General features: G+C 40.6%; 1 long non-coding RNA gene across 1 annotated transcript; it reads right to left on the reverse strand.

Moving 5' to 3' along the window:
• Positions 1-3,492: 3,492 nt before the first annotated feature.
• Positions 3,493-10,220, reverse strand: LOC306939708. Its single transcript, XR_013791911.1, has 3 exons — positions 10,009-10,220; positions 7,448-7,556; positions 3,493-5,670 (listed from the first exon to the last, which is right to left on the reverse strand). It is a non-coding gene; the product is annotated as an uncharacterized lncRNA (long non-coding RNA).
• Between the last annotated feature and the right edge of the window lie 14,181 nt (positions 10,221-24,401).

The raw sequence follows: 24,401 nt of genomic DNA on the forward strand, positions 1-24,401 counted from the left end.
TCACTTCCTGCGTCTCCTAAAGAAGTTCGGTGTGACTGGGGAGGCGTTGGTTCACTTCTATAGAGCCACTGTGGAGATCGTGTCCTCGTCTTCTCAGTCACAGTGTGGTATGGAAACACAACTGTCTTAGAGAGACACCATTAAATGATTCCTGTTTAGACACTACTTTCTTAATCTATAATATATTTTAAAGATCATAGTAGGCTGACTTTCTAAAACAAGGTTTTTAGTATGGATTGTGGTTTTAACATGACATAACATTGAAGCTGGGTGCTAATTTTGAATCTGTCTTCCTCAGCTCTAAAAACAAACAAAAACTATTGTCTGAAGCTAAACAATAGGCATTAACACCGTCGCTCCTGAAATGCGCTGCCGGTTACAACAAACCGTGCTGCTGGTTAAAACTCACCCGTGGCTCCCGACAGGTTAAAACTAGCACGTGGTGGGTTAAAACTAACCCGTGGCTTACAACATGCTTGGCAGGTTACAACTAACCTGTGGCAGGTTAAAACTAACCATGCAAGCTTAGGTTTAGGCCAGGTCAGGTTTTGGGTAGGGTGCCGGACTGATGACTGTAAGTATATCGGACCAAACACATGCACCCCAATAAGAATGTAATCATCAGATGTTTATGCTTCATATTGCAATACACTACTCTAGCACACTATCCAAAATGATATTAAACACAACAGAATAGTTAAAGTTTCAGACAGGATTTACGCCTACTCATGTGACTTTTCAGTGTACTTGTCTGAGCAAAGCCTTTACCACAAACAGTACAACTAAAGGGTCTTTCCCCAGTATGAGTCCTCATATGCAACGCATTACTGGTGGCAAAACTTTTGCCACAAATCGAACAAGTAAAGGGTTTTTCACCTGTATGGGTCCTCATGTGCTTTGTCAAAGCCGGTGATGAGGACAGTTCGGTTTTCTCCATTGTAGCAGTTCAGGTGAAAAGTCAGATGAATAACAAAGTTGTGCACACACATGCATTTTTAGATCCTGGGAGTTCCAGTACCTTTTGCACTGTTCACCTGGCAGAGAAACTCGGCCTAAGTGGCAGGCCAGCCAGCATTTTATTACAGACAATGGGTCAAAAGAAGATTGTGAGCACCACCATATTGTCTGACTTGAAAGTGTCTGGCATGGACACAAATGATTTCATTGAACTGCCTAACGTTTTAACTCAACAGACTATGCCAGTGTCGAGGGTGAACATTCCACGGCAAGAGGATGTTGAAAAATGGTCCTACTTGAGGAAAATAAAACTTCATGACGTGGATGCAGATGTTGATTTGCTCATTGGATCAAATGCAGCAAAAGTGATTGAACCTGTGGAGCTGATCAACAGTCAAGGTCAAGGACCCTATGCAGTCCGAACAAGAGTCGGCTGGGTAATTAATGGATCTCTTTGTAGTGGAGACAACGCAGTGAAGACTGGCTGCTCTGTTGTCACAAATAGTAGGGTTTCTGTGGAACATCTGGAAGACATGTGCATTGATGCGCCCTTCATAGAACCTGTACAGCATCCCCAAGGCCAGAAGAGGAAAGTGAAGTTTAAGGAATACTCTAAAAGACACTCCACTGTGTGCACACATCCTAAATAGACCTGCAGAAAAGATCCCTCTGATGTTGGAGGCCACAGTGTAGAGCCATGGACAATTATTTATTTATTTTTTCTTTCTATGCTGTCTTTCTGTCTGTGTCTCTTTCAGTGGCCACAGAGTACAAGATGGAGAAGTTGAATAGCTCCTTTATGAAATTAGTGTAATTGTGACATGTACACTTTTCCCAATTAGGGGCTGGAATGTTGGAGCTATTCACTATTTTGTATTTCACATTTATTTGTTGGATTTGTTTGGTAGAATTATTGTATGCATTATTATTTCAGTTTATTTGTGTTCCAGTTAAAGGCTTTTATTTTGAAGGTATTGGGCAATTGGGTGTGCACAGGTGAATTTATTTAACTGTCATCAGACAGGCACTCATTCAGATTTCAGTTTGGCACTGGGAAGGTGCACAAGTGTTTACCAGGGTGACAGGGTCAAAGCAAACTAGCAAAGCAGTTATTTCCATCATGTTTTCCATATTTGTCTGTGAAGGAAATGGAATAAAATATCACCAACCTGCAAGAGCTGTTTTATCCCGACTCATTTATCCCTGCGTAAGATCCACTATACCCGGTGCCTCAGTGGCCTTTTGAGTTTTATTATTGTTGACAAATAGCCACTACAATTATTATTATCTGGATGTTCTTGTTTATGTACGGTATGTTTACTGTGTTTTAGGCTATAGTATTTATGATCTGCTGTAACATAAATTGCCCAGTTTGGGAATTAACACCTGGGTGATTTTCACCAGGACAATTATGTTGATGTAATTTTTATAATATTTCTCATGTCTGAGGTGGGTGGGTCCTTGGGTAGCTTCATGATTCTCACTTTTTGCTCAGTGACGTCATAGAACAATAGAAGGTAGATTTGTTTCTCTGCCTACATCCGTTTTTTTTTCTCGTTTTTTCACTGGACCATTCTCATTTGTCCCAGGAAAGGGTGGACCAAAGGAGAAGTTCCCAGCTCCATTTGAAAAATGGGGGTGAAATGTCATGTTGAAATATTAAAGTAGAGTACATCAAATTGCCATGTCTTGATTACTTGAATATTTTACATCGGGTAAAATATAACCAGGTTTAGTGATGGTGTGACAAAAGTTGAGTTTAGTGTTCTAAGGTTAAGGTTTGTAGATTAGAAGGAACAGAATGAAAGCAAAAACAGCCAGAAATTATGTCAGTGTTTCATAGCATTTGTATCGAACTATTAGGAGTATAACAATCTATTCCTATTCTATTCCTCATCCTTGAAAATGTAGGATTAGTCACCAGAATCAAGATCATAGGTGGTCTAGAAGTTGAGATATTGTAAAATAACAGGTGGTGGCCATTTTGAAAAAAAGGCTGCCATGGTCACAGGACACATCTAAATAGTAGCACTGTATTTCTCATCCTTGAAAATGTAGGATTAGTCACCAGAATCAAGATCCTAGGTGGTCTACTCTAGAACCTCAAAATGTAAAATAACAGCAGCTCGTGGCCATTTTGGAAAATGGCTGCCATGGTCACCACGGGACAAATCTGCGATGACCTTATATCGCAGATAGCCAAAAACGTTCTTTATGGCATGCTCCAACTGTGTGCCAAATGCCTTGCTTTTATCATAAAGTGCACGATTTTCGCCTGCAGAGGCTCTGCTAGCCAGGCGCGGCTGCACTAATAACTTCAGGGCAGGCCCGTCTAGAGTTTAAATGGACAGGTATCAGTCAAAAGGGAGACATCGAAGAGGAAGGATGGATGGAGAAGGGTCAGAACAGGTCAGCACCATATATAGAGATCTAAGGGTTTGAGGTCAGATGTAGAGTTGCTGGCCAATATTGATGACATCAGGGATCTCAATTTATGGGCTTAATATTGATGACATCATGTGATGTCACGAGGCATGACCATATATGGTGCGTGACCAACCAAACAACTGACGGGAAGTGCACGATTTCATAGTAAATGCGACCTGCAGTCGCAATAAGAACTGGACACAGGTACAATATAAAGTTCTTAGCTTAGCACGGGAGCTTTGTTTATTTCTACCGTCTCTGTCTCAGTAAAGGGTTTAACGAACAGACATCCGGTCTGATGCTTTTCAGAATAAGACTTAGTGATAATAGTAAATCCTTCACAATAAAGGTCTAAGCAGTACCAAACATTACATCTCCCTTTAACGAGAAAATAAGATGTGCCTAACTGCCTATGCAGAGCATCAAATGACAACTAAAATGACCATCTTAAGCCACAATATTCAAGTCACAGTATACTGTAAAATCCTTGGCAGCAGTGGCACCGAACTATGAGCACGCCCAAGGGTGCTGAACCTGAATATAGTCCCGACATGCATGGCAGGTTAAAACTAACCATTCAAGGTTAGGTTTAGGGTTGGGTTTTGGGTAGGGTGTCAGACTCATGACTGTAGGACTGTTAGTACGTCGGACCAAACATATGCACCCCAATAAAACAATCATGTTTATGCTTCATATTGCAATACATTACCCTAGCACACTATCCAAAATTATATTACACAGAGAATAGTTAACGTTTCAGACAGGATTTACGCCTACTCATGTGACCTTTCAGTGTACTTGTCTGAGCAAAACGTTTGCCACAAACTGTACAAGCATAGGGTTTTTCACCTGTATGGGTCCTCATGTGCCTAGTCAAATCAGATATTTGACCAAAGCTTTTGCTACAAATTGTACAACTAAAAGGTTTTTCTCCTGTATGACCCATCATGTGCCTCGTCAAATCAGATATTTGAACAAAGCCTTTGCTACAAATTGTACAACTAAAAGGCTTTTCTCCTGTATGACCCATCATGTGGAGCTTCAGAAAGCTAAAGCTAAAGTCTTTACCACAAACTGTGCAAAGAAAATGTTTATTTCTCGTAGGTGAGTCTACCTTATGAGTCATCATGTGGGCCTTTAGATTCTTATTGTTTCTGAAGGTTTTGGCACAGACTGTGCAACTACAGGGTTTTTCTCCTGTATGAGTCTTCATGTGGACCTTTAGATACTTACTCTCTCTGAAGGTTTTGTCACACACTTTACAACGAAAGGGTCTTTCACCTGTATCACCTGTACATGTATGAGTCTTCATGTGCCACTTTAGATTCTTACTCTTTCTGAAGGTTTTGGCACACACTTTACAACTAAAGGGTCTTTCACCTGTATGAATCCTCATGTGGTCCTTAAGTGTCCAGCCCTGTGTGAAGGTTTTGGCACAGACTGTGCAACTAAAGGGTTTTTCGCCTGTATGGGTCCTCATATGCTTTTTTAGAGTTGCCTTAGTTGTGAGACGTTTGCCACACAATATACAAACATGCTGTTCCTCTGTATGAGTCTGCATGTGCGCTACTTTTGCATCAATCGCCTGGAATTCTTTTTCTTGAATGCACCTTTTTATGTGCACTAACAAATAACTATTATGCATGAATCCTTTGCCACAAATTTGACAACTGACTGGTTTTTCCGCTGTATGAGTCCTCATGTGCACTGTATAACTTCTACGCATGAATATTTTGCCACAAATTGTACAACTGAAGGGTTTTTCTCCTGTATGAGTCTTTATGTGGGCTTGGAATTTGGACTTTTCATTAAATATTTTGCCACAAACTGCACAAAGTAAGGGGCTTTCCTGTGTATGAGTCTTTAAGTGTCTGTTTAAATTTACTTTACTAGCAATGCTTTCCCCACAAAGTTCACAACTGAAGGGAGTTTTCCCTGTACGTGTCCTCATATGCTTTACTTGTGTAGACTGATCTGTGTAAGATTCAGAACAGTGTTTAGAGAGGAGCTGGTCATCAGTTGGTTGTGATGTTCCACAGTCCTCTACATCAGCTTGTGTTTTCATGTGTTCAGTTGAGGTGCTGGCTAGAGGCTCTGTCTCTCTGTTTTCATCATCTACACTTTTCACTGCTAGTAATGTTAATGTTGTCCCATCAGCCTCCTTTGGTCTTTGAAGTAGCTCCTCCTGCTCATCTTTAAACTGCAGAGGTTCTGGTTCCTCCCGACTTGGGCTGCTCTCCTGCTGTTCAGGAAACTCTCCCTCTGCACCAGGGAAGTGCAGGAAGTCTAGGCAAAATATTCAATGAGAGAAACAATTAGGGGTGTCTATAAAAATCGCTTCGAATTAGAATCGCGATTCCCGTTATGGACCCCATGGCCCCATGGCAAATCTGACATGGGTCGCTGCACAGGATAGGACCAGATGGAAGCAGATAGTCGCAGCCTTATGTTCCACCGGGAACAAAGAGGATTAAGTAAGTAAGTAAGTTATGAACGATTCAAAATCAATTCATAATTTTCAGAAATCGATATTTTTTCAGATTTTCTTTTTTCCTGGTTACAGTTACAGAAGTTTTCGCTATATGGTGTCTGTGATATGAAATTTAAGCTTACCCTAATCACAGTAAACATCATGTCTTCAGTCATTTTCAAGTTACTCTAATCTAGTCACTCCAGTTGTCCAGGTGTGTCCGTCAAGTGTCAACGAGGAGCCAGCTGACCCTCGTTGACAGGCAACAGGCATCAAGGCAACTCAGTGTGAGTGTGTTTCTATTCCCTGCGCACTAATACAAGTGATTGAGTTCCACCTGTGCAATAAATTATGGGTTTCTGCATACTTTGCATGTGTGCATTTTTACTACTATACCAGCTAGCCTAAGCCTACCAATTTTAATTATTTACAGCAGTTTTAACTTGAATGTATTGTTCTGGTAACTGAGTGAGAAAAAGTAACTGAGTGTCAGACTCAGTCAGAGTGTGCTAAATGTCAGCCCTCCAGAGCAGGTACGTGGCTACGTCATTTTGTTTTTCTACTCTTTTCCAGTCCCATGACCAATGAAATGCATCATTGCCAGTGCACGTTACGGTTGGGTTTGAGAGGCTGACAATCTTTCTTAATAAAACATATAGGCCTATGTAGCCTTGGTAGTTGGTAGTACTAGGGTCAGGCTGTGTGTGAGCCAATCTGTGCCTACGCTCTTGAGCTGTGCTTGTTAGATAAGACGGCCAAAATACTATTCTGATAAATTCATTCTGTGCATTTTTGAGGGGCACTAGCCCCTCCTATATACAGGTTTAATGTTTGTGTTTAGTTCAATGTTTGTTTTAAAAACGCCATTAACAATAGAGAATTTAATGTTTGTGTTTGTGTTTAGAGCGGACGTAGAACACGCACATCAACAGGTTGGGTGCTGGGCTAAAGAAACTTCAGTAGGATTTGGATGGAGCCCGCACACCATGGGTATAAGAAAGACGTTCTTTATTGAAAAATCTGACAACGTTTCGATCTATCCGATCTTCATCAGGTCATGTGTTTGTGTTTAGTTCAATGTTTGTTTTAAAAATGCCATTAACAATAGAGAGAATGTTTGTTTTGTCACCGTTTGTTTTACATCACCTAATCATAGCAACATGAGTTAGAATTCCCTCCTCGATGTTGTAAGATGATAAGAGCGCCCCTCACTTCACACGGGTGTGATTTTTATTTATTTCGGGTTGGGTATGTAGATCATTACAACTTCAGTCTTAGGCTACGTTGTATAAATGAAAATAATTAAATTAATTAAAAACGGATGGGGAAAAATGCACCAGCATAGGTAATAATAATAACAACAAAAGTAAAAAAACAGACATAAAACCGGATTATTAATTTTTTTCCCTCCACACATGGGGTGCGGTAATTACCACAATACCGTCGGTAAAGGGAAGATGAACAACTAAAATTCCATAACACCCCAGCATGCTCTGAAAATGTACGTGGCCCACACATATGACCACTAAAACGTCAGCCTGGACTTACAAATCGATATAAAAGGTATAAACTAAATAACACTACATAGCCTACCTGTCCTGTACAACTTTACAAACGGTGTCAGTCTTGCGTCTTGCAGTCCACGTCCTTGGTCCATGTCTCGCTGTTCCTCTGACAACGTTGGATATGTTCTGGAGGCCGTCTTATAATATATCATAATAAAGAAGGAAAAATAAATATATTATATATATATATATATATATATATAGAGAGAGAGAGAGAGAGAGATTTTTATTATCGTGTTTTGAAAATAGTTGATCTACAAGTTAACAAGCTTGTAGATCTGCTATTTTCAAATGCCCAAAATATAGGGCTGAAGTGGTTAGTGTGTTTTGTAATAATAATCAAAATCTACAAAGTAACTAAAGTCTTCATATAAATGTAGTGGAGTAAAAGTACAATATTTGCTTCTGAGATGTAGTGGAGTAGAAGTAAAAGTTTTAGAAATTGGAAATACTCAAGTAAAGTAGAAATACCTCAAATCTTTACTTAAGTACAGTACTTGAGTTACTTTACACCACGGCTACAATACAGTGAATGCACTGACTAGCGTATTATGCTCTATTCATTGTATTATTGTAATAACAATAACAACACTACAGTATAGATATAGTCGCTCTTAACTATATTAAAAGGTAGTGAAAATAGCCAATTGTACAGATCTGCTATTTTCACTGAATACTGGACAACTCACCCCGGTGAGTTGTCTTCACTTTCTGACATGGCGGGGTGAGTTGTCTGTAGTTTCAGCTGGGGCAAGTTGGGCGAGTTGGTAAAGGGAAAAGACGGACAGCTCACCCCGAAAGTCCAGACAACTCACCCCGGTGAGTTGTCTTCACTTTCTGACATTGCGGGGTGAGTTGTCTGTACTTTCCGTGGTAGCTATTACAGTAATTCAATTTCGGTTCTAACTATCGGTTTCTACAGACGTCGCTAATTTATTTATTTATTTAATATCCGGTGAAACACTAAGGAGTAGAGCGTCTCTCTCTCTCTCTCTCACTCTCTATGCAGCATTGAGGTAGCCTGGCTTGGCCAGCCTCATAGCGGGGATTCACTGAAGATTCTTCCCCGCATATGAGAAGAATCTTCAGTGAATCCCCGCTATGAGGCTGGCCAAGCCAGGCTAGCATTAAGGGGCGGGGGGGGGGGGGGGGGATCGTGCACTCCCAACACACGCATGATCAATCAATCACAGTTCTAATAGGCCTACTTATACTGACTAGCCAAAAAGTGAACCCGGACATGTTGAGTACACCAACGTTTTATGTTAGAAATGTTTAGTATGGGTCCCCAGCATGTAGAAACTGCCGGATGCTAACTTGCATATGTTGAGCAATTTTCATAATTGGCATAATATGTGACCATACCATTAACAACCTATAGAAGGCAAAATATTCAAAATTTCATCATGCTTTATCTAGCATGTGATGTGTCTTCATGATGCTGAATCCATTCCAAGCATTAGTTTTGCAAAAAAACACTCATTGGGCATAAAACGGCCATGCCCACTTGTGGGCATGGCCTGACATCAATGTGCTGACATCATCAATTTGTGATGACGGCATTGGCCGCTTTTAGCGGCCAATGCCGTATGGTCACATATTATGCCAATTATGAAAATTGCTCAACATATGCAAGTTTGCATCCGGCAGTTTCTACATGCTGGGGACCCATACTAAACATTTCTAACATAAAACCTTGGTGTACTCAACATGTCCGGGTTCACAATGGGGCTCTATGGGCTGGCTACTAGACTATCTGAATAGCAAAGCATTTGCCAACACAGTTTTACACATTTCTTCAGAAGTTTCTCACACACACACACACACACACACACACACACACACACACACACACACACACACACACACACACACACACACACACACACACACACACACACACACACACACACACAAATCAAGAACAGTGCCTATGCCGTAATTCAGGAAGATAAGGTTGAATGAATCTAGATTATACTAAGGATAAATAGGATAAAGAATTCAGCATAATTATTATTGTGAAATATTCAGTAAAGTATATAAAAGAGCTCCCAAAGGGTACATATTCACAGAAACAAACAGCCAAACACTCACAGACAACTCACCCCGAAAGTGAAGACAACTCACCCCGAAAGTGAAGACAGGTGAGATGTCTGGTGAGTTGTCCGGACTTTCGGGGTGAGATGTCCGGACAACTCATGAGTTGTCCGCACTTGGAGGTGCAAAAGGGGTGAGTTGTCTTGTTACCTTTTCGAATAGAATACTTATTGTGTCACTATGTAACACTCTTGTATGAAATAATAAACAAAACCATTGAAAGTTGAAATATATGGAGATATGAGGTGTCTGCCCAACAGTAAGGATATAAGTGCTAATTTAATAACACACTATACACATGTATTAGTTATATTGTAAACTAATAACATACTATAGCTAGGGATAGGCGCTGTCTGTACTACTACTACTAGTTATAATAAACATACTCTACCATACAGATGTAGTTGTGTTGTTTTAATAACATATTTACCATTTATTGTAGTTATATTGTAATAACAGTATGTGGGACATTTTTCACTATACGGACCTCACCTCACAATCTAGAATTCATTCAACGACTCCAAACATCTCCTCATCAGCCACAGGGAGTCTCTGGTTCGTCAAGGACTTCATTCATTCAGTTTTTGTTGTAAAGTAAAATTAATTAATTGATTCATTAGATTCCAAACGTGGAACAAATCCAAATCTAACGTTAGCTCCAGGTTAGCTATATAGAATATCTTTGGTTTAGCTCCATGCTTAGCTCCCGAAATGTGAACAATGGAATATACTTCCGGGTCGGCTCAAACTTGTGATCTTGGTGATGTGATGCTTACCGCACCCTGCTGGCCAATGTGTGTACAGCTCCATTGCTGCTTGATCTCTAGAGTCTAGACCAATGGTTCTTAACCCTTTTCATATGAATACTTAAGGTCTCAGAGGCACTTCCCACTGAGCAATAGTCGATATATTGTCGATTCTATATGGCGAGGTCGCGGGCACACATCCGCCTGGTTGATAAATAAATGGTAAATGGTGCATTTATATAGCGCCTTTATCCAAGGTGCTGAGTGCTGGGCAACCAGGGCGAGTGCTGGCGCTTTGGCATGGGGGGTCAGATCAACATATGGAATGAATTCTGTACTTATCAACATATGGAATGTCAAAACAAGTCAGCTCCATATGGAGATCTAAGTGGCAGAGTAGGGCCGGGCCTTAATTTTCGGTACTCTAGTTTTCGCCGGCTGCGGCTGCACTAATAACTTTGGGGCGGGCCCGTCTAGAGTTTGAATGGACAGGTATCAGTCAAAAGGGAGACATCGAAGAGGAAGGATGGATGGGGAAAGATCAACATATGGAATGTCAGAACAGGTCAGCTCCATATATATATATATATATATATAATCTAAGGGTTTGAGGTCAGATGTAGAGTTGCTGGCCAATATTGATGACATCAGGGATCTCCATATATGGGCATTCCCAATATATGGGCTTAATATTGATGACCCTATATGGAGGTGTGGGGTGGGTGACGGACGGACGGACTGACTGATGGGAAATGCACATTTTCATAGTAAGTGTGACCTGCAGTCACTGTTGAAATTACGTTTCTACTAAGCCTAGACCGCTAAAGAAATGTTGACTTCAGTTATAACCCGGTTTTAGACGGTCATTTAGACGTATTTTCAGATGTCTAATAGCCCGAAAAATGCTCAGTGGGTTGCTTTTGTATTGAGTTGTGCTTGAAATGTACTGTAATTCTGCAAACTGTTAATAAATACTTCAATGGATCAAAAACTTGCCTGGTCAGGTGGGCAACGCTTAGTGTCAACGCCTGATCATATTAAATCCTTAAAGACTTTTTTTTGACTGTGTAATACCTTGGCCGTCACTGTATACCTTTGATATTGTTTCATTTATTTGCGTTTTTCTTTTTCTCTTGTTTTAATTCTGTTCTCTTTTCTTGTTTTTTGTGTATTTCCCTTTGCTCTGTGCAGCACTTAGATTCAACCTTGGTCATTCGAAATGTGCTAGTTTGTTTTGCTCTTTTTTGCACTCTCGATTTGTATAATCATTATTGTTGTGATGACTATACACAGTAGGTCTGTATTATAGCCAATATATATAATAACTGGACACAGTCAGGTACAATATAAAGTTCTTAGCTTAGCACGGGAGCTTTGTTTATTTCCACGGTCTCTGTCTCAGTACAGGTTTTAACTGACATCCGGTCTGGTGCTTTTCAGAATAAGACTTTAGTGTTAATAGTAAATCCTTCATAATAAAGGTGTAGCAGTATCAAACATTACATCACCCTTTAACAAGAAAATAAGATGTGCCTATTCAGAGCATCAAATGACATGCAAAAAAAACAAGGAACTTAAACGACCATCTTAAGCCACAATGTTCAAGTCACAGTATACTGTAAAATCCTTGGCAGCAGTGGCACCGAACTATGAGAACGCCCAAGGGTGCTGAACCTGACACCATTAAATGATTCCTGTTTAGACACTACTTTCTTAATCTATAATATATTTTAAAGATCATAGTAGGCTGACTTTCTAAACCAAGGTTCTTAGTATGGATTGTGGTTTTAACATTACATAACATTGAAGCTGGGTGCTAATTTTGAATCTGTTTTCCTCAACTCTAAAAACAAACTAAACAATAGGCATTAGTTTGACAACACCGTCGCTCCCGAAATGCGCTGCCGGTTACAACAAACCGTGCTGCTGATTAAAACTCACCCGTGGCTCCCGACAGGTTAAAACTAGCCCGTGGTGGGTTAAAACTAACCCGTGGCTTACGACATGCTTGGCAGGTTAGCAAGCTTAGGTTTAGGGTCGGTTTTGGGTAGGGTGCCGGACTGATGACTAAGTATGTCGGACCAAACACATGCACCCCAATAAGAATGTAATCATCAGATGTTTATGCTTCATATTGCAATATATTACTCTAGTCTAGCACACTATCCAAAATTATATTAAACACAACAGAATAGTTAAAGTTTCAGACAGGATTTACGCCTACTCATGTGACTTTTCAGTGTACTTGTCTGAGCAAAGCCTTTACCACAAACAGTACAACTAAAGGGTCTTTCCCCAGTATGAGTCCTCCTATGCACTACAAACGCATTTCTGGTGGCAAAACTTTTGCCACAAACTGAACAAGTAAAGGGTTTTTCACCTGTATGGGTCCTCATGTGCCTTGTCAAATCAGATATCTGACCAAAGCCTTTACTACAAATTGTACAACTAAAAGGCTTTTCTCCTGTATGACCCATCATGTGGAGCTTCAGATGGCTGCTGAAGCTAAAGTCTTTACCACAAACTGTGCAAAGAAAAGGTTTATCTCCCGTAGGCGAGTCTACCTTGTGAGTCATCATGTGGGCCTTTAGTTTTGAATTACATTGGAAGCTGTTGCCACAAATTATGCAACTACAGGGTTTTTCTCCTGTATGAGTCTTCATGTGGACTTTTAGATTCTTACTCTCTCTGAAGGTTTTGGCACACACTTTACAACGAAAGGGTCTTTCACCTGTATGTGTATGAGTCTTCATGTGGCACTTTAGATTCTTGCTATCTGTGAAGGTTTTTGTACAGACTTTACAACTAAAGGGTCTTTCACCTGTACGTGTATGAATCCTCATGTGGTCCTTAAGTGTCCAGTCCTGTGTGAAGGTTTTCGCACAGATTGTGCAACTAAAGGGTTTTTCGCCTGTATGGGTCCTCATATGCTTTTTTAGAGTTGCCTTAGTTGTGAGACTTTTTCCACACAATGTACAAACATAGGGCTGTTCCTCTGTATGAGTCCTCATGTGCACTACTTTTGCACTATTCACCTGGAATCTTTTACCACAAACTGTACAAACAAAGGGTTTTTCACCTGTATGAATCCTCATGTGCACTGCTATATAACCACTATGCATGAATCTTTTGCCACAAATTTGACAACTGAATGGTTTTTCCCCTGTATGAGTCCTCATGTGGACTGCTATAGTAGACCTTTGATAGAATCTTTTGCCACAAATTGAACAACTGAAGGGTTTTTCCCCTGAATGTATCCTCATGTGTGCTTTGAGTGTGGTATTTTCGTAAAATCCTTTGCCACAAACTGTACAAAGTGAGGGTTTTTCCCCTGTATGAGTTTTTAAGTGGCTTTTTAATTTGACTTTACTAGCAAAGCGTTTCCCACAAAGTTCACAACTATAGGGAGTTTCCCCTGTATGGGTCCTCGTATGCATAACTTTTGTAGAGTGATCAGTAAAACGTTTGTCACAAACTGTACAACTAAAGGGTTTTTCACCTGTATGGGTCCTCATGTGTAACTTAAGTGTACAATTCAAATTGAAGGTTTTGGAACAAACTGTACAACGAAAGGGCATTTCTCCTGTGTGATTCCTCATGTGAATTTTTAGACCCTGAGCATAAACAAAGGTTTTTTCACAAACTGTACAGTGAAAAAGTTGTCCTGTATGAATCCTTGTGTGTTGCACAAGAGTTCGTTTACAATTAAAGCTCTTGCCACACACGGTACAACTAAAGGGTCTTTCCCCTGTATGAGACCTCATATGCACTACAAATGCATTTATTTGGGCAAAACTTTTGCCACAAACTGTACAGAGAAAGGGCTTTTCACCTGTATGAGTCCTCATGTGTGCCTTAAGTGTACGATTCAATTTGAAGGTTTTGGAACAAATGGTACAATGAAAGGGCTTTTCCCCTGTGTGATTCCTCATGTGTACTTTCAGACCTTCAGCCTGAACAAAGGCTTTTTCACAAACTGTACAATGAAAAGGTTTTCCTGTATGAATCCTTGTGTGTTGCACAAGATTACTCTTACGAGGAAAGCTCTTGCCACAAAAAGTACAACGAAAGGGTTTTTCCCCAGTATGGGTTCTCATGTGTTCTACAAGATGTGACGTTTTGCTAAAGCTTTTGCCACAAACCTCACAATGTTTTTTTTCCTTGCCTGTATGATTCAAGGATGGAGTATGTTTGGATGATTTCAGGTCCTGGGACAGCTTGTTTCTCAAACACAATTTTGGTCCATCAGTATTTTGTGTCTTGTGTGATTTCAGTGTGTTTAAAGCTGACTGACCTTCCCTGGTCTCCTCCAAATCACCACTGCCCTCTGTGTCAGATTCAGAACAGTGGGAAGAGAGGAGCTGGTCATCATCACTAGTTGGTTGTGATGGTACCCAGTAATTTATATAAGCTTGTGTTTTCATGTGTTCAGTTGAGGTGCTGGCTAGAGGATCTGTCTCTCTGTTTTCGTCATCATCTTCACTTTTCACTGCTAGTAATGACAGTGTTTTCCCATCAGCCTCCTCTGGTCTTTGAAGTAGCTCCTCCTGTTCATCTTTAAACTGCAGAGGTTCTGGTTCCTCCAGGACCAGACTTGGGCTCCTCTCCTGCTCTCCCTCTGCACCAGGGAGGTGCAAGAAGTCTAGACAAAAGATTTAATGAGAGAAAATGAAACAATGTTTGGACCATACATTTTATCCATTAAATGTTTCCTCTGTTTTGTAGCTGTGGTAGCTGGATGGACTTCTGCTGTCCACAATTTTATGTTTTGGGCAAGGTATTGATTGATTTGTGTGAGACTTCAACACCAGTGCTATTCTGTGTGGAGTTTGCATGTTAGGTGTCTAGGTACCCTCACAAAAAACATGCAGTAATCCTGGTCTCTAAACTGCCCCGCCCTGGCCAGCCGGGGCGCCTGATGGAGGTGAAAGGAACTGGTTGGAATAATGTGTTCCTTCCACGCGCTACGTCCAACCAGGGAAACTCCCCCTGTCAGGTGTAAAGGAGAAACTTGGACACTCATGCATGAAGGAAGCATGAGTTCAAGTCCGTTGCTCTCCCCAGGTTGGCGGAGGGTGTGTAGAGCCCAGGATCAAATTAGATAATAGGCCTATCTCACAGCCCGCTTTCCACGCCCACTTCCGGTAAATAGTGGTGTCTTTAACATGAGCATTTACACGTTTTTTTCTCTGGAGAATCTAAGTACATTTTCTAATGTAAAAATGTGACAGACCAATATTATTATGAAGCAAACAAGATGGTAAATCAGCTCGAACAGATAGAACAAACCTTACCTTGAGAAAACAAAAGTTGTAGACTTCTTAAATTACCTCTGTTAACATGTAGCGTCTATGGAGTGACGTCACGCTATCACCACTAACCCCGAAAGGGGGCGTATTAAGGGGGGCGGGGAAATTCTGTGAGATAGGCTTATTGACACAGGGGTGAAAAATGGGTTACAAAATCGTGGGGTAAAAAAGAAAAAAAAAGAAAACACCAGTGCTATTCCAATCTGATACTTCAAAATGATGCACATTTTTGGTAAAATGGCAAATGGTAAATGGTGCATTTATATAGCGCCTTTATCCAAGGCGCTTTACATAGATTGTGCATTACATTCACCCATTTCACACACACATTCATACACCGATTGCGGCGGAAGCCATGCAAGGTACCACCCAGCACATCGGGAGCAATTTGGGGTGCAGTGTCTTGCCCAAGGACACTTCGACATGTAGCCAGGAGGACCGGGATTCGAACCGCCGACCCATGGATCATTGGACGACCTGCTCTACCTCTTGAGCCACAGTCGCCCCAATGCCACGGTGATGGAGCTTTGCCTTAGTTCTGTACTGTAACGCATGTCATTAGCTACAGCTGTGTTGCTTACACCACAGTGTACTAAATGTCACCCCTACAGGGCTACGCAGCTACGTCATTTTGTTTTTCTACCCTTTTCCAGTCCCATGACCAATGAAATGCATGATTTCATCAAGTCGATGACAAAGTTGATTCTTCTTTTGCAGATGTTTGTTTAGTCGAGGAAAAATAGCATGTGTCCCCTGGACTGACTGTCGGACTGTTTGCCCTGACTTGCTTGCTTTTATTTGTTCTTTTCAGCTTTCATTCATAATTTTGCTTTATCTGCTTTTAACGTGCATGTTGATTTATTTTAGCCCCTCAATAGGCCTTGGCTTTTCCCACAATTTTGAGGTATTTTACTGTACTTAAATTAAGATTATATGCCAATAGTAATCAAACCAATTTGAATTGAATAAGCGACAACTGCGTGGTGCAAACTTAAATTAATCTAACTACAGTTAATTAGATAAGCTTGACGTGATGTCCCTTTAAACACACAGACATGCTACGGTTACGTGTGGTCAGGCTGGTTTCACTATCACGATCACAAATGATTTTAACACTTGCCATATGCTTGATCTGCAACACTAAGTCTGCATATACTTCAAGGCATCTCCGCCGTGTGATATCACGGTCCATTCCAAGCAACAACAACAAAAAATATAGCAGCTACAAGCTAACAACATGAAACACTCGACTGATTAATGCTTACGTCGTGGCGAACAGTGTTAATGTATCATGATATGCGTTGAACCTACTAAATATACTTTTGCAGAGTCCTAGACCAGGGGTTCTCAACGTTTTTGGCCGGGGACCCCCGAAAATGCTTTGGCAACGTCTCGGGACCCCCGCCCCGCCCCCTCCCGACCCCCAATATAAATTGACTGCTACAATAACCTTAAACCATTTTGGGCGGGAACCCCTTTTGGTGTTTTAAGCATTGTTATAATTTAGCTATTTAAAAATAGCAGATCTACAAGCTCATAGCGCGCCACCGAGTGGCGCGCTACGAGCTTGTAGGTCTGCTATTTTTGAAAAATCGTGAAAAAAAATATATTATTTATTTATTTTATTTTTTTGAAAATAATTTGGGGACCCCCCAAAATAATTTGGCGACCCCTCGAGGGGTCGCGACCCACGGGTTGAGAACCCCTGTCCTAGACCACCAATTCCTGACGTTTTGACAAAATTATTCTCAGAAATGTTTACGTTTCCAAATTAATTTGAAAAATGTAGTTGATAACATTTAAAAAAGCAAGGAAAAGAATAAAAATATATATATTTTTTAAAGCTGCGTCACAGAGCATTTCCTGTCGTATCGATATACAATACAATTATCGGCAAGGAATATGATACGATTATTCCCATATCGATTAATTGAACCCACCCCTACTCTGTACTCTGTAGAGGTGGACTGTAGAGGTGGGCAGGTTCTCGGCACCACCCAATTAGCTCACGGACCATTTATTATCTAAAAACAATTACCAATGAATCTGTTAACAAATAGCTCAATTTGAAGTAGTAAGTGTAAGTATTAGTAAGTGTCGTGGAAACCACCAGTAAAAGATAATAACACAACATACCTGTCCTGTCCAACTTTACGACAGTTTTCAGCTTTGCGTCTTGCAGTTCACGTCCCTGGTCCATCTCTCGCTGTTCCTGACAACATTGAATAGGCCTTCTCTTTTGATACTGTAGACCTCTCCCTGTGGTGCTCTGTGGAAATCACCAGTAGAAAAACAAAAGATAAATAACAAAACAAGTTAACAAAAAGTTTAGTTATCATTATGCAACCCTAATAGACCAGTCAATCCAAGTTAACATGTCTGATGCCAAAGACGTCTTTATAATTACACCGGTAGGAGGCTGAGAACGTGTGGATACGTCTTTAGGTCCTTTTTAAAGATATAAAACGTGATCGCCAAAATATTTTTTTTGACAGCGGCCATGGTTAGGCAACGCCTTGCTGAGCACCTCCTGGACCTGTTTTGCTGCTTCGACACCCTACCCCAAACCTAACCTCACAGGGAAGCCACTGGTGAGTCTTAACCGGCCATGTATGTCGGGAGCCACGGGTGAGTTTTAAACAGCCACACATGTGTCTTAACCGACAACGCATGTCGGAAGCCACGGGTGAGCCTTATCCGGCCCAAGCATTTGTCAGACTGTTGCATGTCAGACTGTTAGTACGTCGGACCAATATATGTGTTCCCTAGCCCACACTGCTCAGGGTTTAAAATGGCCTAAAACTTGGTATTGTTCTATATACAGACAGTGAAAAAATATATCAAAATAAGTATAAAAATGTGTCTCCCCAGAAGCCAAGTTTGAAAACATGCTCAATAGTTAGAAGTAGGCCTACTAGTTTATTAACATACTCTAGGCTACTGTACAGATTTACTAGTTAAATTGTAGTAACGATCTCTACCGTACAGATGTACTAGTTATATTGTATTAACATAAACTACTTTACAGATGCTCTATTAATTATATTGTAATAATAATACTACAGTATAGATAGTCGCTGCGAATGTCCAAAACGTTCCTTTTTTAGTATTCTTCTGCGAGCGAATAGGGGAAGGGGATCAACGTCACGTGATTCTTTCTTTGATACCGCAAACAAAAGCCTGGATGTTTCTCAAAGAATATGATTCATCTTTTCCTATTTGGATCCGTAGCCACTGGCACTGCCTAGTTTGTCCATCGGACACGCCCCGAAATCATTATAACTCTATGCCCGAAATACCCATGTGTTTCAAAGAATTAGTTATTGTAATAAGAAATGCAGTTCAGAAATGTCATGTGAATCCCTAGATTCCTTCAAACCCGCTCTCTCCCCTACTATACACCCTGGCTCTCTCGCTCTCTCTTTTAACAGTGTATATATGATACGTTTTTGCAAAGAAGTGTATATTTGTCTTTAAAGGTATATTCAGTGATTTCACTTAATTCAAATATCACTTATTTTTTCTTATTTTTTGGATAATCCTCCCTACTATAAAGTGTGCTGACCATATAAGGAGTTCCTCCCTGTCCCCAGTGAGCCCCTGGGGTCAAAAAACCCTAGTTTCAGTTTGGGCTTTGGGTGGCAAAGCCTTCATCCAATCAGGATGAGAGGGGCCTTCCTCCAATCATGATCGAGTGGGGAGGGCATTGGTGCACATGCTGTTGGTCTGTTGTACTTCCCCCACTGTAGAGCGTGTGCATGTGCACATCTTGTTACCGGGTGGACCGGGTTTTTATCCAAATCACTGAATGCTCCTTTAAATGTTCTAATGAATTGAAAATGGAGGACCCTGATGTAAAGAAGTCTTAGTGCTTTTTCTGGTTTTTGTATTGACTTGTGCTTTTCTTGAACTGTACCCATTCTACAAACTGTTACAAAGTTCAACCAATCAATCATAAGTACGGTAATTTATAATCTAACATAGATACGGACCTCACCTCACAGACAAGACATCTAAAATTCATTCAACGAGCCCAAACGTCTCTTCATCAGCCATAGGGAGTCTCTGGTTCGTCAAGGACTTCATTCCGATTCATTTAGTGTTTGTAGTAAAGTCACAATTAAGCATTACATGAATTAATTATATTCCAACGTTAAACAATCCAACATTGGCTCTGGCTCTCGTTAATGTGCCAGTCGTGGTGTGCGCGCGCGCGTGGCCCCATCGTCAAAGGAATAAACTTCCGGGTCAGCTCAAAGTTGTGATCTTGGTGGTGAATGATGGGCTGCTTCCTGCCCCCTGCTGGCTAAGGTGTGTACTTAAATGCTTAAGACATTTTTTTCCTTTAATGTTTTTTGATTATTTATTTTTCCACTGGTTTTAATGTCCTTTCTTGTCGTTAAAAATAATTATTTATCTTTTTTTTAATCTTCGAAAATCATGGAAAAACAATATATATTGTAGGCCTAATGTACATCGAAAAACATGATTTTAAATTTTTTTAATCGTTAAAAACCATGAAAAACGATATAGCCTACTTGTATAGTATGAAGTATGAACAATGAGCGTTTTTGGAACCAAATGGACCCGTGAGGTACACTCTTGGGCAAGGGTCCATTTGGTTCATACTATCAATAATTTAACTGGGGACCCCACACCCTCAACAAGGACCCCTGAGGGTTCCCGGACCACACTTCGAGAACCAGTAGTCTATACGCAGCATCACAGCCTTTGCTTTTCCCCATTGTGCAATATGGTGGTTTCTGCTGTCCACAATGGATGGTTGTTGTTACACTTATATACATGATTATTATTATTATGTGGATGTTCTTGTTTATGTACGGTATGTTTACTGTGTTTTAGGCTATAGTATTTATGATCTGCTGTAGCATAAATTGCCCAGTTTGGGAATTAACACCTGGGTGATTTTCACCAGGACAATTATGTTGATGTAATTTTTATAATATTTCTCATGTCTGAGGTGGGTGGGTCCTTGGGTAGCTTCATGATGCTCACTTTTTGCTCAGTGACGTCATAGAACAATAGAAGGTAGATGTGTTTCTCTGCCTACATTTTTTCTACAGACAGGTGTTATTTTTATTTTTTCCCCTCTTTTTTTTTTCACTGGACCATTCTCATATGTCCCAGGAAAGGGTGGACCAAAGGAGAAGTTCCCAGCTCCATTTGAAAAATGGGGGTGAAATGTCATGTTGAAATATTAAAATAGAGTAGCCTACATCAAATTGCCATGTCTTGATTACTTGAATATTTTACATCGGGTAAAATATAACCAGGTTTAGTGATGGTGTGACAAAAGTTGAGTTTCGTGTTCTAAGGTTAAGGTTTGTAGATTAGAAGGAACAGAATGAAAGCAAAAACAGCCAGAAATGATGTCAGTGTTTCATAGCATTTGTATCGAACTATTAGGAGTATAACAATCTACTGTATTCCTCATCCTTGAAAATGTAGGATTAGTCACCAGAATCAAGATCCTAGGTGGTCTACTTGAGGTGGAACCTCAAAATGTAAAATAACAGCAGCTCGTGGCCATTTTGGAAAATGGCTGCCATGGTCACCACGGGACAAATCTGCGATGACCCTATATCGCAGATAGCCAAAAACGTTCTTTATGGCATGCTCCAACTGTGTGCCAAATGTCATGCTTTTATCATAAAGTGCACGATTTTCGCCTGCAGAGGCTCCGCTAGCCAGGCACGGCTGCACTAATAACTTCAGGGCAGGCCCGTCTAGAGTGTAAATGGACAGGTATCAGTCAAAAGGGAGACATCGAAGAGGAAGGATGGATGGAGAAGGGTCAGAACAGGTCAGCACCATATATAGAGATCTAAGGGTTTGAGGTCAGATGTAGAGTTGCTGGCCAATATTGATGACATCAGGGATCTCAATTTATGGGCTTAATATTGATGACATCATGTGATGTCACGAGGCATGACCATATATGGGGCGTGACCAACCAAACAACTGACGGGAAGTGCACGATTTAATAGTAAATGCGACCTGTGGTCGCAATAAGAACTGGACACAGGTACAATATAAAGTTCTTAGCTTAGCACGGGAGCTTTGTTTATTTCTACCGTCTCTGTCTCAGTAAAGGGTTTAACGAACAGACATCCGGTCTGGTGCTTTTCAGAATAAGACTTAGTGATAATAGTAAATCCTTCACAATAAAGGTCTAAGCAGTACCAAACATTACATCTCCCTTTAACGAGAAAATAAGATGTGCCTAACTGCCTATGCAGAGCATCAAATGACAACTAAAATGACCATCTTAAGCCACAATATTCAAGTCACAGTATACTGTAAAATCCTTGGCAGCAGTGGCACCGAACTATGAGCACGCCCAAGGGTGCTGAACCTGAATATAGTCCCGACATGCATGGCAGGTTAAAACTAACCATTCAAGGTTAGGTTTAGGGTTGGGTTTTGGGTAGGGTGTCAGACTCATGACTGTAGGACTGTTAGTACGTCGGACCAAACATATGCACCCCAATAAAACAATCATGTTTATGCTTCATATTGCAATACATTACCCTAGCACACTATCCAAAATTATATTACACAGAGAATAGTTAACGTTTCAGACAGGATTTACGCCTACTCATGTGACCTTTCAGTGTACTTGTCTGAGCAAAACGTTTGCCACAAACTGTACAAGCATAGGGTTTTTCACCTGTATGGGTCCTCATGTGCCTAGTCAAATCAGATATTTGACCAAAGCTTTTGCTACAAATTGTACAACTAAAAGGTTTTTCTCCTGTATGACCCATCATGTGCCTCGTCAAATCAGATATTTGAACAAAGCCTTTGCTACAAATTGTACAACTAAAAGGTTTTTCTCCTGTATGACCCATCATGTGGAGCTTCAGATTTCTGCTGAAGCTACCACAAACTGTGCAAAGAAAACATTTATCTCCCGTAGGCGAGTCTACCTTATGAGTCATCATGTGGGCCTTTAGTGTTGTACTACATTGGAAGCTGTTGCCACAAATTATGCAACTACAGGGTTTTTCTCCTGTATGAGTCTTCATGTGGGCCCTTAGATTCTTACTCTGTGTGAAGGTTTTGGTACACACTTTACAACTAAAGGGTTTTTCACCTGTACGTGTATGAATCCTCATGTGGTCCTTAAGTGTCCAGCCCTGTGTGAAGGTTTTGGCACAGATTGTGCAACTAAAGGGTTTTTCACCTGTATGGGTCCTCATATGCTTTTTTAGAGTTCCCTTAGTTGTGAGACTTTTGCCACACAATGTACAAACATAGGGCTGTTCCTCTGTATGAGTCCTCATGTGCACTACTTTTGCACCAATCACCTGGAATCTTTTACCACAAACTGTACAACCAAAGGGTTTTTCTCCTGTATGAATCCTCATGTGCACTGCTATATAACTACTATGCATGAATCTTTTGCCACAAATTTGACAACTGACTGGTTTTTCCCCTGTATGAGTCCTCATGTGCACTGCTATATAACTACTATGCATGAATCTTTTGCCACAAATTGAACAACTGAAGGGCTTTTCCCCTGAATGTATCCTCATGTGTGCTTTGAGTGTGGTATTTTCGTAAAATCCTTTGCCACAAACTGTACAAAGTGAGGGTCTTTCCCCTGTATGAGTCTTTAAGTGGCAATTTAATCTTTCTTTACTAGCAAAACGTTTGTCACAAACTGTACAACTAAAGGGTTTTTGACCTGAATGGGTCCTCATGTGTACTTTCAGACCTTCAGCCCGAACAAAGTCTTTTTCACAAACTATACAATGAAAAGGTTTTCCTGTATGAATCCTTGTGTGTTTCACAAGATAACTCTTACGAGGAAAGCTCTTGCCACAAAAAGTACAACGAAAGGGTTTTTCCCCAGTATGGGTTCTCATGTGTTCTACAAGATGTGACGTTTTGCTAAAGCTTTTGCCACAAACCTCACAATGGTTTTTTTCCTTGCCTGTGTGACTCAAGGATGGAGTGTATTTGGATGATTTCATGTCCTGCGACAGCTTGTTTCTCAAACACAATTTTGGTCCATCAGTATTTTGTGTCTTGTGTGATTTCAGTGTGTTTAAAGCTGACTGAACTTCCCTGGTCTCCTCCAAATCACCACTGTCCTCTGTGTCAGATTCAGAACAGTGTGAAGAGAGGAGCTGGTCATCATCACTAGTTGGTTGTGATGGTACCCAGTAATTTATATAAGCTTGTGTTTTCATGTGTTCAGTTGAGGTGCTGGCTAGAGGCTCTGTCTCTCTGTTTTCATCATCATCTTCACTTTTCACTGCTAGTAATGACAGTGTTGTCCCATCAGCCTCCTCTGGTCTTTGAAGTAGCTCCTCCTGTTCGTCTTTAAACTGCAAAGGTTCTGGTTCCTCCAGGACCAGACTTGGGCTCCTCTCCTGCTGTTCAGGAAACTCTCCCTCTGCACCAGAAAATTAAACAAGGTTTGGACCATACATTTATCCATAAAATGTTTCCTCTATTTTGCAGCTGTGGTAGCTGGATGGACTTCTGCTGTCCACCATGTTATGTTTTGGACAAGGTGACAAGGTATTGATTACTAGGTATTGAGTACTATTCCAATCTGATACTTAGATAGATTAGTATTGCCACTGTGATGGAACTTTGTCTCAGTTCTGTACTGTAATGAAATGTAATGTATTGACTATAATAGAAAATAACACAAAACTCATCCATTATTGAAACCATGTCATTAGCTACAGCTGTGTTGCCTAAAAAAATGGCAACAAAATAACATGGTGAAGCAGCTTTTTGCTTCTATGGGCCGACGGCGTGTATTCTTCCTGTGACTGATTCATAATATTGC

Source organism: Electrona antarctica (genome assembly GCF_951216825.1).
Source record: "Electrona antarctica genome assembly, chromosome: 16".
NCBI classification, from domain to species: domain Eukaryota; kingdom Metazoa; phylum Chordata; class Actinopteri; order Myctophiformes; family Myctophidae; genus Electrona; species Electrona antarctica.